The 16,439-nt window shown below is 48.5% G+C and overlaps 2 non-coding genes across 2 annotated transcripts; both read right to left on the bottom strand.

The window, feature by feature from the left end:
• Positions 1 to 974: 974 nt before the first annotated feature.
• Positions 975 to 1,046, bottom strand: TRNAW-CCA (transfer RNA tryptophan (anticodon CCA)). Its single transcript has one exon. It is a non-coding gene; the product is annotated as a tRNA-Trp (tRNA).
• A 1,332-nt stretch (positions 1,047 to 2,378) lies between these two features.
• On the bottom strand, positions 2,379 to 2,450 carry TRNAW-CCA (transfer RNA tryptophan (anticodon CCA)). Its single transcript has one exon. It is a non-coding gene; the product is annotated as a tRNA-Trp (tRNA).
• Between the last annotated feature and the right edge of the window lie 13,989 nt (positions 2,451 to 16,439).

Genomic DNA, 16,439 nt, shown 5'->3' with positions numbered 1-16,439 from the left:
TGTAGTGCAGCCCGCTGCCTGCACTACGAGTGTGCATCTGTAGTGCTGTAGTGCACACTTCATTACCCTAGCGATCCGTTGAATAACATTGGTTTTATGTTCTGTCCAGAATTGCGGACGTGTGAATGTAGCCTAAAGCTACTGCTGCAGGTGCGGCTGGTAGCCTCGGGGAGCTGCACAGTAGATCTATACTGTGCTGCTGGAATCCATATCAGCACAATCATCCTGATTGGTTCCCTTTAACTAGTTCCGCAAGAAGAAGTAAATCTCTTCGATCTACAATCATTACAACAATTGTTACTACAATCGTCTCCTCTGTCTGATTTTCGCAATGATTTTAGAGTCAGATCTGAATCAACGATCAGCGACACACAGGACGATTATCGGTTTACATTCGAATTATTTTCCGCACGATAATCATCCTGTGTAATAGGGCCCTAAGGCCCTATTGCTATGAAGCCCATTAATGGATAAAAGAGAGAGTTCCACCATTTCTTCATCCAGCCAAGGAACATTGCTCAGACTTTACAAGATTAAATAAGGTCGGCAAAATGTTGATGTCAAGGCAAGCGATCCACTTCTTGTGGTACTGATTAAGGGTAACATTTCTGGATGCTTACCCGAGGAAATGGGCACATGACCACAACGTGAGTTGTACACACAACCTTGTGATCTGGAGTCAGGTACACAACTGTTGCACCACAAGGTCACCTCTGCTGGCCCAATCTGGAAGGGATTCAGGACAGATTCCTCGGTAAGGCGTCTAAATCTAGATTTTGATATTCCTATGAAGCCCATTAATGGATAAAAGAGTGAGTTTCTCCATTTTTCATCCAGCCAATGCACACTACTCAGACTTTGCAAGATTAAGTTAGGTCAGCAAAATGTTGAAGTCAAGGCAAGTCATCCACTTCTTCTTATGGGACTGGTTATGGGTTACGTTTCTGAACTGTTAACAAGAGGAAAAGGACACGTGACCCCGACGTGATTTGAACACGCAACCTTCTGATCTGGAGTCAGACGCGCTACCATTGCGCCACGAGGTCAACTGACCGTTAGTCCTTTCTACTTTCTCACACCAATGCCTCCTTAATAAAAAATAAAAAAAAAAACACTGAAAATTGTTAGAGGCAGATCCAGACCTGAGTGTTAAAGCTAACAAAAATCATTAGTAACATTCCAAAAAAACAAAACTATTGGAGACAAGATGAACAATGAACCTAATTGGCTTTGTCAGACATTGCCTCAGGGGAATAAAAATGCAAACAATGTGGTTACAGCGAGGAACTACTGGACAAAGCTTACATTAGGTTGGAGGAGTAGACTTATCTCGGAGTAGACAGTATCATCTCTACAGCAGTGGTGTCACTGGACCACTGGGGTGCTCCCTCTATGGGCACTGGTGTGTCAGTGGTGGTCGCTGCCCAGCAGTGCGCCATTTAGGTTGTGACTTCGCACAGAGCTATGTATGTGACCAGCGATGCTAGCTCACTGCTAATCGATGCCCAAGCTTGCTCTACTTTCTAACAACAATGGCTCCTAGACAAAATGCTGACCGTTTGAAATGCTTGATGTACCAGTTAGGAAAAACACCATTTGGATAATGTAGAGGGGGTGGCACAAATCAGGAGCTTTGACCTACCAATCTACAGGCTTTTATTAGTCTTCTGGGGAACAGTCAACTTGAGTAGATGACTACACAGTCCATAGATCTGGGTAATGATCTTTCTGTACCTAAGTCTGCATCCAAGGCAAGAGGGCATCCACTGCTTCTAGAGGAAAGAGGGTTTCCCCACCAACATAGAATGGAATATAACAAACCATATTGACTAGATTACTAGAGATGGGACATTGACCAAAGGTTGTGTTTCCATTGGCATGGATAGAGTCGGGAAGGACTTCTACCCCTATACTCAGGCTGTTGGCAGCAGCTCTAGTCCCAGATGAAGGGCCCTATTCCACACACAGATTTATCTGAAAGATCATTGAAGCCAAAGCCAGGAAAAGACTATAAACAGAGAACAGGTCATAAAGGAAAGACTGAGACTTCTCCTCTTTTCAAATCCATTCCTGGCTTTGGTCTCAAAAAGTTGTTCTGATCTGAAAACAGTCACACTACCATTGAACCACAAGATGGTCTGTTCTCAAAAAGAATCAGGACTGATTCCTTGGTAAGCTGTCTATATCTAGATTCTGACATTGCTATGAAGCCCATTGATGGATAAAAGAGGGAGTTCCACCATTACTTCATCCAGCCAAGGGACACTGCTCAGACTTTGCAAGATTAAATTAGTTCGGGTAAGGTAAGCGATCCACTTCTTCTTGTGGAACTGGTTAAAGCAACGTCTCTGCGCTCTTACCCTGAGAAAAAGAGCACATGACCCCGACGTGATTTGAACACGCAACCTTCTGATCTGGAGTCAGACGCGCTTCCGTTGCGCCACGAGGTCACCTGACACACAAGCATTCTCTACTTTCTCACACCAATGCCTTCTCCATATCAAACACTGGAAATTGTTAGAGGCAGATCCAGAGTGTTAAAGCTCACATAAAAACATTAAATAAAAACCTATTGGAGAGGAGTCGAACAATATAGACTTCTCCTTTAAAGAGAATCTGTCAGCTGTAATTCATCTTCTAAATTGCTGACACTGTTATGCTGCGTTTACACGAAACGATAATTCGCCGATCGTATGATTAACGATTTTCTTTTCATAATGATCAGCGTTTAGACGGTACGATATATCATACGGAAAATTCGTTTTGCGATCGTTTTGCGATCACTTAAGCCTATTTCACAAATTGGTTAAATCGGCAAACGACTATTCACTCGGAACGATCTGCAAATTTTTTGCGAACAATCAACGACGATTTGAGAACATGTTCAAAGATCAAAATGAACGATTTCTCGTTCGTCGTTTGATCGTTAGCTGCGTTTACACGTACGATTACCGTTAGAATTCGATAGTTATCGTGCGAATTCGCACAATAATCGTTCCGTGTAAACGCAGCATTAGATGCTGTTAGATCAAGAAGACTTATGGTACCATAAATATATCTGTCTGTGCTTCCATAGCATAGAAAATGCTTTTACTCTCTGTTACAAAGAGTTAAAGAGGCTTCTCCAAGCTCCTGAATAGTTGCAAGCTGGAAAGTCTCCCTTCTCCTCCCTGGAAGCAGGTTTAGGAATGGGATGAGGAGTCACAAATGAGTGTGACCAACAAAGAAAAGAAGACCGCCGCCGGAAACGGTAGGTACATCGCTGCAGGGAGATATCAGCAGGTTGGCCTGCATGAACCTGCCGATAGCTGGTGTACTTTCTGGTCATGTACTAGACTATAATTTCTAGTGAGGAAGTGCTGTGGGAGGGAGTAGGCAGGGTGGGAGGACTATCATGAACAGCAATGTATCCTGGGAATTGTAGTACTGCTTAGCCAGGAAATGGTAACACGGTAGGGGAGAGAATTGCATAACTAAAAAACAAATGGTAAAGCGTCACAATTCCTGCCCAGTCTTAGTAAGTACTTGGTAAATAATTCTCAGTTTTTGTCAAAAATTCGGCTCTGAGACCGGAAGCTGAAAACTTCTTTTAATAGTTAAATTCTAAAATTACCAGTTTTTTGTCTGTTTCTAAAAAGAACGCTGTTTTGAGTTTAGTTACTTCTTCCTCTGTAGAAGAAAATTCATCTAATTATCCAAACTCATTCAGATCATCTGGTTTCCGAAGAAAACTCATTAAAAAAGAAAATGCTGATAGACCCATTAAGTTAGTTAAAGGTATTATGACGACTGAAAAAGCAACAATTATCCACTCAAGACCATGAGAATATGTTTAAATTTCCCAAGAAAAAAGTTTGCGAACTTCCTGGTCATGTATAAGAATATGACTACAGCACTATAATACTGCTCCTATATACAAGAATATAACTACTATAATACTGCTCCTATATACAAGAATATAACTACTATAATACTGCTCCTATATACAGGGATATAACTACTATAATACTGCTCCTATATACAGGAATATAACTACTATAATACTGCTCCTATATACAAGAATATAACTACTATAATACTGCTTCTATATACAGGAATATAACTACTATAATACTGCTCCTATATACAGGAATATAACTACTATAATACTGCTCCTATATACAAGAATATAACTACTTTAATACTGCTCCTATATACAAGAATATAACTACTATAATACTACTCCTATATACAGGAATATAACTACTATAATACTGCTACTATATACAGGAATATAACTACTATAATACTGCTCCTATATACAGGGATATAACTACTATAATACTGCTCCTATATACAAGAATATAACTACTATAATACTGCTCCTATATACAAGAATATAACTACTATAATACTGCTCCTATATACAAGAATATAACTACTTTAATACTGCTCCTATATACAAGAATATAACTACTATAATACTACTCCTATATACAGGAATATAACTACTATAATACTGCTACTATATACAGGAATATAACTACTATAATGCGGTTCAGGGAAGAAACAGAGTGCTGCACCTCACACCTATGGCTGATACTAGTGCCGCTTGGCTAAATAAAAAACACATCAGAATTTTGTGTATGAATTGATCAAGCCATACTGCCCCATGTACCTCGTGCCGGTATCTGATACACATGGGTCCCTACACTAAGTCCACACCGTGCCAGTCAGTGGCCACCAACCCCGCAGGCGTGCACAGCCAGGGAACGGGGGCCATGGGACGGCCCTGCGACCCCCATGCCACAGGACCAGACCCAAAAACACCACACCAGAACCCGGCCAGCACCGCCGGCGGAGAAGGTCGCCCCCAAGCAGCACAAGTCTGGATAAGGTATTGCGCTCACCATAGCTGCGGCAAACAGAATGGGAAAAAAACAGGAGGGATTAAAACCATGTGCACTCAGGTGTCTCCTGCTAATTGCGGTCATGTGGGTCTCACCAGGAGGAGTGCAAAACACGGAGAAAAGAGAGAAACAAAATGCGGTTCAGGGAAGAAACAGAGTGCTGATGTGTTTTTTATTTAGCCAAGCGGCACTAGTATCAGCCATAGGTGTGAGGTGCAGCACTCTGTTTCTTCCCTGAACCGCATAACTACTATAATACTGCTCCTATATACAGGAATATAACTACTATAATACTGCCCCAATATACAGGAATATAACTACTATAATACTGCCCCTATATACAAGAATATAACTACTATAATACTGCCCCAATATACAGGAATATAACTACTATAATACTGCCCCTATATACAGGAATATAACTACTATAATACTGCTCCTATATACAAGAATATAACTACTATAATACTGCTCCTATATACAGGAATATAACTACTATAATACTGCTCCCTATATACAAGAATATAACTACTATAATACTGCTCCTATATACAGGGATATAACTACTATAATACTGCCCCAATATACAGGAATATAACTACTATAATACTGCTCCCTATATACAAGAATATAACTACTATAATACTGCCTCCTATATACAAGAATATAACTACTATAATACTGCCTCCTATATACAAGAATATAACTACCATAATACTGCCCCCTATAGAAAACTAGGTGGAGTTTTAGTTTGCTCTAGCTTTCTCTCGGTTACATTTTGGACGTGTTGAGTTTGCGCTGTATCCCTCATTCTCTCATCCTCTCTGCTATTTCTGGGCCCGGTCTTTCTCCTCTGTTTTTCCAATGTTCGGTTGAGCGATTATAACACTTAAGCTGCTGCTTTGTCAGGGTCAGTGGAAGATCATCTACATTATATTGTGTCAAATCCATGGTAATCCCTCCAATGCCGTCCATTGGCTCCTGCCCTTGGGATAATGACCAGACAAACAGCATACTTTAGGATCGATGTCAGGCAGCAGAGCGGGGCCCTGTCCACTAAACTGTGCTGGGGTCTGCCATGCGGAGACGACGTGAGAGAAGAGGATGTGGGATTCCCGGCTAGGAATACTTAGATATGTCATTTAAGCAGCACATTGTCCCGGCATTTTTTTATTTTATTTTTTTTTGAGTAAAAAACTATATATATTTTTTTTATCAATTGATATTTACCACACATAAACACCAACTAATGCGGTATAATAAAATATCAGCAAATGCGTATGGCTCACTGCCTACCATTTGTTCATCTCTAATTACCACCATAATAAATAATACCGCCAAACTATGGCCAAAAAAAATTGTCTACATATGATCACACAGCCATGCCTTAACCGAATATTATCTCTACATACCTGAATCACTATACAATAATACCGCCAAGTATTAACTACTTCCTGAATAATAACACAAAACTATGCGCACAAAGGATTATCACATAGTGACTAAATAACGTTACAATAGCATAATCATCATACAACTAAGTAGTGACTAAATAATACTACCCTACCAGGACCAGATATTATCACCACATAAGACCTGAGTAAGATCTCCCACCAAGACTAAGGCTGAGAGCCTGAATATAACCACCAAACCATGACCACATAATACTACCGCACAGGGAATGAATACACAGTACACCATTGACCACATACACTGCATTCAGAAAGTATTCTGACCTTCTCACTTTTTCTACACGTTATGTTGTGGTCTTGGGTTTCTGCTATTATTCGGCCCTCAATACCGCATGATAATAAGTGAGAACGGAGATGGTAGATAAATGTAGGAAAATCTGTAATCCTCCATCTCTATCAGTATTCAGAATGATTCCTCAGTATTAGGGGAAGCCCCTTTGGTAGTGGTTCGGTCTTTATCTGGATTTGGGGATATTCTGCCATTCTTCTCTGCAGATCCTCCCTTCTCTCTGTTCCTTTCCCTTATCTGTACCTCTCCCTCCACTATACCCCCCTCTCCCTCTACCCCTCCCTTTTTGCTCTGTACCCCTCCCTCCTCTATACCCCCCTCTCCTCTACCCCTCCCTTTTTGCTCTGTACCCCTCCCTCCACTATACCCCCTCCCCCTCTACCCCTCCCTTTTTGCTCTGTACCCCTCCCTCCACTATACCCCCTCCCCCTCTACCCCTACCTTTTTGCTCTGTACCCCTCCCTCCACTATACCCCCTCCCCCTTTACCCCTCCCTTTTTGCTCTGTACCCCTCCCTCCTCTATACCCCCCTCTCCTCTACCCCTACCTTTTTGCTCTGTACCCCTCCCTCCTCCATTCCCTCCTCTCTACCTTTTTCTTCTTGCTCTGTAGCCAGGGTCGGACTGGCCCACAGGGGAGCAGGGGAATCCCCCGGTGGGCCCAACCCCTTGGTGGGCCCCTGACCAGGAGGTGGGCCTACCTGTTTAACAGCCCCAGGACAACTTATAATCCCCCAGCACTGCTGCACCGGACTGTTAACTCACTGCCTCTGTATAGTATAGCGGCAGGACCCTCTCTCTTCTCCCCTGGGACCCTTCCCATATCCTCCTCTCAGGCTCCCTCCATCTTAAGTGGCACGCTAGGCTGTTTGCAAAGAGTCACTGACAGTGAGCTAGCAGGTTTGATGCTGGGTATATCTGGGGTATGTAGGGTGGGCCTCTAGAATCAAATTCCCTGGTGGGCCCAAGGTACCCCAGTGTGACACTGTCTGTACCCCCTAACCTTCTGTTCCCTCATCCATCCCCCCTCCCTCCTTGCTCTCTACCCCCTCCCTCCTCTGTACCACGTTCCTTCTCCACTCCCACCTCTGTTCTCTCCTTCCTCCTCTGTACCCCCTCCTTCCTCTGTACCCCTCCCTCCTCTGTACCACGTTCCTTCTCCACTCCCACCTCTGTTCTCTCCTTCCTCCTCTGTACCCCCTCCCTTCTCCATTCCTTTCTCTGTACCCCTCTGTCCCTGCTCTGTACATCCTCCCTCCTCCATTCCCTCCTCTGTACCCCCTCCCTCTTCCCTTCTCTCCTCTATACCTCCTCCCCCCTCCCTCCTCTCCTCTGAACCCCTCTCTGTTTGCTCTAAACATCCTCCTTCTTCTATTCCCTACTCTGTAACCCCTCCCTCCTTCGTTGCCTCCTCTACACCACTCCCTTCCTCCTCTGTACCCCTCCCTTCTAGCTCTATACCCTTCCCTCCCTCCTTTTCGCCCCTCCCTTCTTGCTCTATAACCCCTCCCTCCTTCGTTGCCTCCTCTACACCACTCCCTTCCTCCTCTGTACCCCTCCCTTCTTGCTCTATACCCTTCCCTTCCTCCTCTGTACCCCTCCCTTCTAGCTCTATACCCTTCCCTCCCTCCTCTTTGCCCCTCCCTTCTTGCTCTGTAACCCCTCCCTCCTCCCTTTTCTGCCCCCTTCCCTCCTCTGTTCCCGCTCCCTCCTCCCTTTCCTCCTCTGTTCCCTCCTCTCCCCTCTGCAGCATCTGGGGATGAAGTGGTCCCGATGCTAGGCCCCCAGACACTGTGAAGGTGTCACCATTTGTTGCTGCTCTCTGGAAAGGATAGTAAGGTAAGAGTCAGGGTTCGCAGTAAACAGCGCACTTCTTTACTGAAGAAATTTCAGGTGCAAAACAATACAGGCAAAGCACTGAGGTGGCTTCTCCAGTCTCCAACCCATAGCAGAAAAAAGGAAAGGCCCAGGCTAGCAGTCTTCTTCTAGGTCTCTGCAGGCTTGTGCTCTGGTCAAAGGGCTGGTGACCCAGGGTCTGTAGAGTCAGCGTCTTCCTTGTCTTCTGTCCAGTCTATCAGAGTCTCTTCACCTCTCTAGTCTCTATCTGCAGAACACTAGGCTACGGACTGACTTTCTTTTATACTGTTTGTGAGAAGACTAGAACCTTCCAGTGGGTGGGGTGGGAGAAGCACAGCCTTAACAGATGCAATTGTTGTGTCCCACCACAGATAGTCTTTCTCTCCTACACATGTCGCTTCTTAGGGCCCTATTCCACCGGACGATTATCGTTAGCATAATCGTTAACGATTAACGATCTCAAACGACCGCTATTGCGAAAGACCTGAAAAAGTTCACTCATTTCCATGGAACGATAATCGTTACTTATGATCGTAATTGCGATCGTTTCTTCTTCCGTATTTCTTCGCTATTGCGTTCGTATCTATTGCGAACGACCGAACGATGTCTTATTCAATGCGAACGATTTGCGAACGTTTTGCGAACGAGCAACGATAAAAATAGGTCCAGGTCTTATAAAGCGATCAACGATTTCTCGTTCGGTCATTAATCGTTACTGCATTTCAACCGAACGATTATCGTTTAGATTCGAACGATTTAACGATAATCTGAACGATAATCGTCCGGTGGAATAGGGCCCTTACTCTAGGTTAAGTGGTGATTAAAGTATTTTGGAGTTTCATCACAAGATGTCAGTGTTTTGTATGTGGGTTCCTTGTATTGCACAGCTGAAGCTAACAAATGGTTACTGTTTTATATGTACCATGTGCTTTTCCTAACCTATGGGAGATGTTCTTTCTTTCTAGCCTATTAATCTTTTTCTTGCACACATTTCTTTCCACCACTCACAGGGTCCCTTACATAGCCCCTGTACAAAGTTACTTGGTGGGAGGAGGTGTAGCATCAGTTCTACTCAGATTCTTGTGGGAGAAGGACACACAGAGCAGATATCCCTGCTGTAGCCAAGCCAGGGCCTGGCTCTGCCAGGACCCTTGTCTGGGACAAGTTCAGGTCAGATAGTGTGTTCAGTGAGTTGGTTAAGAGTAGAGATGAGCGAACCTTGAGCATGCTTGAGTCCATCCGAACCCGATCATTCAGCATTTGATTAGCCTTAGGGCTTTATCCAAGTTCAGCAGCCACCGCTAATCAAATGCCGAAAGTTCGGGTTCGGATGGACTTGAGCATGCTCGAGGTTTGCTATTCTGTAGTTAAGACACGTGTATGCAGAAGCACCCAGAGACACTCAGTTCTTTCAGTCTATCTAATAGATCTACTATGCAGTGCTAGACGCTACAGAGGGAGAAGAGTCGGGGATCATCCTAGCCCATGCCGTAAACCAATCTAAAAAGTGCAGGGCAGTATCCTGATATACAAGAGGAACAAGCCTGGCTAGAACAAAGCTACCAAGAAGGTCTACTTATTCTACCTCGCAGTGCAGGTAACCTGGAAGACTCGGACACTGAGCTTTACCCAGATAACCACGGCTGGGGCTTGTATCACCCTATTAGGACGAGAAGCTTAACCCTGAAAGTGGTCAGACTATAGTCTATACACAGGTACAAGTAAACTTCTTACTCTCAAGTATCTCTTCAAGTTCCGGCAGAACACAGTACTACATTGGGTTGGGACTCCCTTGACAAACTCCTCTCCTCTACACTGCTCTACTCTGTTTCCAACTGTTCAAGCACCGCCACAGCTACCTCTACTCTATTCTACGCCTTCAAGTATCTCCTCAGCACAAACGAATTTAAGCACGAAAGTCTATACAAAGATTTATATATTTGCTGCCAAAGTGTTTTGTATTATCAAGATACTGTACAGTAAAGCTGTTATATTTTTACATCTCTGGGTCTTAGTCATCTCTTTCTTGGCACCAGCACCTGTACACACTAGCCGTACACCTTGGGTCATTTTTCCCCTTTCTGTGGGTGGGTCCGGGTGGGTCGATAGCCACTCAGGACTACCATGACAAGAGCCTAAGGGACCCATGACAACCCGGCAGGTCACTGACCATTTGGAGAACACCACAGACTGGCCACACTAAGGCAGGTACTAACATCACACCTGTGTGCTGGATTAGCACTAGCGTCACGACACTACCATCACTGGCCGAGTACTGCAGTGACATAACAGAAAAGCACACACAGCCCACCTACCACACAATGTTCCAACTTTAATCTACCAAAGACTTGAATTGTGTTTCTATACAAGTCTATGGAAATGACACAGTAGTTTCTAGACATAAACATCATTAGAAAGGTCAAGATGTCTGTTTTTTCCTCCAAAAACTCAACTCTGCAAACTATCTTACAGCAAGAGTGGAAAACTACCAACTTCTAAGCTTCTCATGTCATAGCTTGGCTTTATATTAACCCCTTCAGAGTATGATGCAGGTGCAGTGAACATAACGAAAACACATTACATACAAAACAAAGATCACTACTACAAAACAGTACAAGTGTGCACAACAGAACAACACGGAGTAAGTCAACAGGTGAAAGTATTATCAAGTGAGATGGTGATGGCCTCCCATTATAGAGAATGTCCATGATCAAAAGTACCCTTACTTGTGGGCACTGCACCTCCATTCCATCCTCCCTCCTCTGTTCCATCCTCCCTCCTCTGTTCCCTCCTCCCTTCTCTGTTCCCTCCTCCCTTCTCTGTTCCCTCCTCCCTTCTCTGTACCCCTCCTTCCTCCTCTGTACCCCTTCCTCCTCTCACCTGTACACCCTCCCTCATGCCTCCTCTCTACTCCCTCCCTCCTCCATATCCCCTTCCTCTGCCGCTCCCTCCTCTGTACTCCCTCTTTCCTCCATACTTCCTCCCTCATCCCTCCTCTGTACCCTCTCCGCTGTACCCCCTCCCTTCTCTGTACCCCCTTCCTCCTCTGTACCCTCTCTGCTGTACCCCCTCCCTCCTCTGTACCCTCTCCGCTGTACCCCTCCCTCCTCTGTTCCCTCCTCTGTACCCCTCCCTCCTCCGTTCCCTGCTCTGTACCCACTCGCTCCTCCGTTCCCTCCTCTGTACCTCTCTCTCCTCCGTTCCCTCCTCTGTACCCATCCCTCCTCCGTTCCCACCTCTGTACCCCCTCCCTCCTCCGTTCCCTCCTCTGTACCCCCTCGCTCCTCTGTTCCCTCCTCAGTACCCCTCCCTCCTCTGTACCCCCTCCCTCCTCTGTTCCCTCCTCTGTACCCCCTCCCTCCTCCGTTCCCTCCTCTGTACCCCCTCCCTCCTCCGTTCCCTCCTCTGTACCCCCTCCCTCCTCTGTTCCCTCCTCTGTACCCCCTCCCTCCTCCGTTCCCTCCTCTGTACCCCTCCCTCCTCTGTACCCCCTCCCTCCTCTGTACCCCCTCCCTCCTCTGTTCCCACCTCTGTACCCCCTCCCTCCTCTGTTCCCTACTCTATACCCCCTCCCTCCTCCGTTCCCTCCTCTGTACCCCTCCCTCCTCCGTTCCCTCCTCAGTACCCCCTCCCTCCGTTCCCTCCTCTGTACCCCCTCCCTCCTCCGTTCCCTCCTCTGTACCCCTCCCTCCTCCGTTCCCTCCTCAGTACCCCCTCCCTCCTTTGTTCCCTCCTCTGTACCCCCTCCCTCCTCCGTTCCCTCCTCTGTACCCCCTCCCTCCTCCGTTCCCTCCTCTGTACCCCCTCCCTCCTCAGTTCCCTCCTCAGTACCTCCTCCCTCCTCCGTTCCCTCCTCTGTACCCCCTCATTTCCCTCCTCTGTACCCCTCCCTCCTCGGCTCCCTCCTCTGTACCCCTCCCTCCTCCGCTCCCTCCTCTGTACCCCCTCCCTCCTCCGTTCCCTCCTCTGTACCCCCTCCCTCCTCCGTTCCCTCCTCAGTACCCCCTCCCTCCTCGGTTCCCTCCTCTGTACCCCCTCATTTCCCTCCTCTGTACCCCTCCCTCCTCCGCTCCCTCCTCTGTACCCCTCCCTCCTCTGTACCCCTCCCTCCTCCGCTCCCTCCTCTGTACCCCCTCCCTCCTCCGTTCCCTCCTCTGTACCCCCTACCTCCTGTGTTCCCTCCTCTGTACCCCTCCCTCCTCCGTTCCCTCCTCTGTACCCCCTCCCTCCTCCGTTCCCTCCTCTGTACCCCTCCCTCCTCTGTACCCCTCCCTCCTGCGTTCCCTCCTCTGTACCCCCTCCCTCCTACATTCTTTCCTCTGTACCCCCTCCCTCCTCTGTACCCCTCCCTCCTCCGTTCCTTTCTCTGTAACCCCTCCCTTCTCTGTACCCCCTCCCTCCTCCGTTCCCTCCTCTGTACCCCCTCCCTCCTCCGTTCCCTTCTCTGTACCCCTCCCTCCTCCGTTCCCTCCTCAGTACCCCATCCCTCCTCCGTTCCCTCCTCAGTACCCCTTCCCTCCTCCATTCCCTCCTCTGTACCCCTCCCTCCTCTGCTCCCTCCTCTGTACCCCTCCCTCCTCTGCTCCCTCCTCTGTACCCCCTCCCTCCTCTGTACCCCCTCCCTCCTCCATTCCCTCCTCTGTACCCCCTCCCTCCTCTGTACCCCTCCCTCCTCCGTTCCCTCCTCTGTACCCCCTCCCTCCTCCGTTCCGTCCTCTGTACCCCCTCCCTCCTCCGTTCCTTTCTCTGTACCCCCTACCTCCTCCGTTCCCTCCTCTGTACCCCCTCCCTCCTCCGTTCCTTTCTCTGTACCCCCTACCTCCTCCGTTCCCTCCTCAGTACCCCCTCCCTCCTCCGTTCCCTCCTCTGTACCCCTCCCTCCTCCGTTCCCTCCTCTGTACCCCTCCCTCCTCTGTACCCCCTCCCTCCTCCATTCCCTCCTCTGTACCCCCTCCCTCCTCTGTACCCCTCCCTCCTCCGTTCCCTCCTTTGTACCCCTCCCTCCTCTGTATCCCCTCGCTCCTCCGTTCCCTCCTCTGTACCCCCTCCCTCCTGCGTTCCCTCCTCTGTACCCCCTCCCTCCTCCATTCTTTCCTCTAAACCCCCTCCCTCCTCTGTACCTCTCCCTCCTCCGTTCCTTTCTCTGTACCCCCTCCCTTCTCTGTACCCCCTCCCTCCTCCGTTCCCTCCTCTGTACCCCCTCCCTCCTCCGTTCCCTCCTCTGTACCCCCTCCCTCCTCCATTCCCTCCTCTGTACCCCCTCCCTCCTCTGTACCCCTCCCTCCTCCGTTCCTTTCTCTGTACCCCCTCCCTTCTCTGTACCCCCTCCCTCCTCCGTTCCCTCCTCTGTACCCCCTCCCTCCTCCGTTCCTTTCTCTGTACCCCCTACCTCCTCCGTTCCCTCCTCTGTACCCCCTCCCTCCTCCGTTCCCTCCTCTGTACCCCCTGCCTCCTCCGTTCCCTCCTCTGTACTCCTCCCTTCTCCGTTCCCTCCTCTGTACCCCCTCCCTTCTCTGTACCCCCTCTCTCCTCCGTTCCCTTCTCTGTACCCCTTCCCTCCTCCGTTCCCTTCTCTGTACCCCTTCCCTCCTCCGTTCCCTTCTCTGTACCCCTCCCTTCTCCGTTCCCTCCTTAGTACCCCCTCCCTCCTCCGTTCCCTCCTCTGTACCCCCTCCCTCCTCCGTTCCCTCCTCTGTACCCCCTCCCTCCTCTGTACCCCTCCCTCCTCCGTTCCTTTCTCTGTACCCCCTGCCTCCTCAATTCCCTCCTCTGTACCCCCTCCCTCCTCCGTTCCCTCCTCTGTACCCCCTGCCTCCTCCGTTCCCTCCTCTGTACTCCTCCCTTCTCCGTTCCCTCCTCTGTACCCCCTCCCTTCTCTGTACCCCCTGCCTCCTCCGTTCCCTCCTCTGTACTCCTCCCTTCTCCGTTCCCTCCTCTGTACCCCCTCCCTTCTCTGTACCCCTTCCCTCCTCCGTTCCCTTCTCTGTACCCCTTCCCTCCTCCGTTCCCTCCTCTGTACCCCCTCCCTCCTCCATTCCCTCCTCTGTACCCCCTCCCTCCTCTGCTCCCTCCTCTGTACCCCTCCCTCCTCTGCTTCCTCCTCTGTACCCCCTCCCTCCTCTGTACCCCTTCCCTCCTCCGTTCCTTCCTCTGTACCCCCTCCCTCCTCCGTTCCCTCCTCTGTACCCCTTCCCTCCTCCGTTCCCTCCTCTGTACCCCCTCCCTCCTCCGTTCCCTCCTCAGTACCCCCTCCCTCCTCCGTTCCCTCCTCTGTACCCCCTCCCTCCTCTGTACCCCTTCCCTCCTCCGTTCCTTCCTCTGTACCCCCTCCCTCCTCCGTTCCCTCCTCAGTACCCCCTCCCTCCTCCGTTCCCTCCTCTGTACCCCCTCCCTCCTCTGTACCCCTTCCCTCCTCCGTTCCTTCCTCTGTAGCCCCTCCCTCCTCCGCTCCCTCCTGTGTACCCCCTCCCTCCTTCGTTCCCTCCTCATTACCCCCTCCCTCCCCTGCACCCCCTGTGTTGAGGAATTACATATTACAACACATAATCTCAGAGGGTGAAATAATTAAATCGACTGGGGGGGGGCTGCAGGAGGAGTAATGGCCGTGGTGGAGCAGGAGGAGGAGGAGGGGGAGGGGGGGTTTCCAATGTTAAATAAGGAGGAAGTGATCGACCAAAAATGCAAAAAATAGCAGGGAGCGCGGGTGACAGAGACAGAGACTCACATACATCTACTCTGCAGCACATCATATGGAAATAGCACAGGCAGGTTTACATGGGACTGCAGGTAGACCTACCGCATTATCACTGTGCACAAATAGAGCAGACCATGTCAGCTCTGCTTCATCTGTATATATGGCCTGTCCTATAGGACTATGCCAGTGTTATGGGAGAGCTGTGATTCGCATCATCTGCCCTAGCAGTTATGAGCAGTGTATATAGGTATATACTGTGGCTTAGACTGGTATATTCAGCACAGGGGGGTAAGGAGAGCGCTGTGCAGTGTTTTCTGGTCAGTGGAAGGAAATAGAGGAGGGGGATATAACAATTAAGATGCAATGAGGTTTGTGGTCACGGCTGCGCGCACGAACATCACAGACAATGAGAGGTGTTTATGGGGGCTGCAGAGGACAGGATGTATGTGGCGGCACATATGCTGCTTCTGCTGTTCACACTGACACCACTAGGTGGCAGCAGGTCTCTCACAGCCACCGCTGGGCATCAAGTCTGTAAGCAAAGTCCCCTGAGCAGGGAGCACGTTGGGGTAAAATGATAAAATAGGGGTCGTCCACAGACATGGCGGCGATGTGTATCAGAGAAGACGACTACACGTGAACATTACTGCGCCATTTATTTTTTCCTTCAAGGGTGAAGTCTTTCTGGCTCTATTCAAGAGGAGAAGCTAGAAAGGTGGATCCAGAGGAGAATTACTGAAATGTAGGCGTCACTTTGAGGGACATATACATAGGCGTATGGAAGCCCTATCATAGCTCACTGCTGAGCTGTAATATGTCCCCGTATGTAATATGTGCCCGTCAGGACATACAAAAATAAAAATCAGCCGATATATAGTTAGAAGGGACACTCCAGCGGGAAAAAAAAAATCTTGCAAATCAACTGTTGTCAGAAAGTTATACAGATCCAGTCTTCCAGTACTTATCAGCTGCTGTATATCCCCCCGGAAGTGGTGTTTTCTCTCCAGTCTGACACAGTGCTCTCTGCTGCCACCTCTGTCTATGTCAGGAACTGTCCAGAGCAGGAGAGGCTTTCTGGTTTAATGTTTTTATTAGGTTTTTTAAGAACAAATTACAAAAGAGAAAATCTTTAGTGCCAACAGTATAGTTAACGTTTAGAAACAACAGGAATAACATTCGGTATATTATAAAGATATAAAATTGTGGTAACATACATTCAGCATGGTAGAATGACATTAG

Source organism: Dendropsophus ebraccatus, chromosome 1, assembly GCF_027789765.1.
Source record: "Dendropsophus ebraccatus isolate aDenEbr1 chromosome 1, aDenEbr1.pat, whole genome shotgun sequence".
Lineage (NCBI taxonomy): Eukaryota > Metazoa > Chordata > Amphibia > Anura > Hylidae > Dendropsophus > Dendropsophus ebraccatus.
Note: the sequence above shows the minus strand (reverse complement) of the source record. Positions and strands in the feature narration are given on the sequence as shown.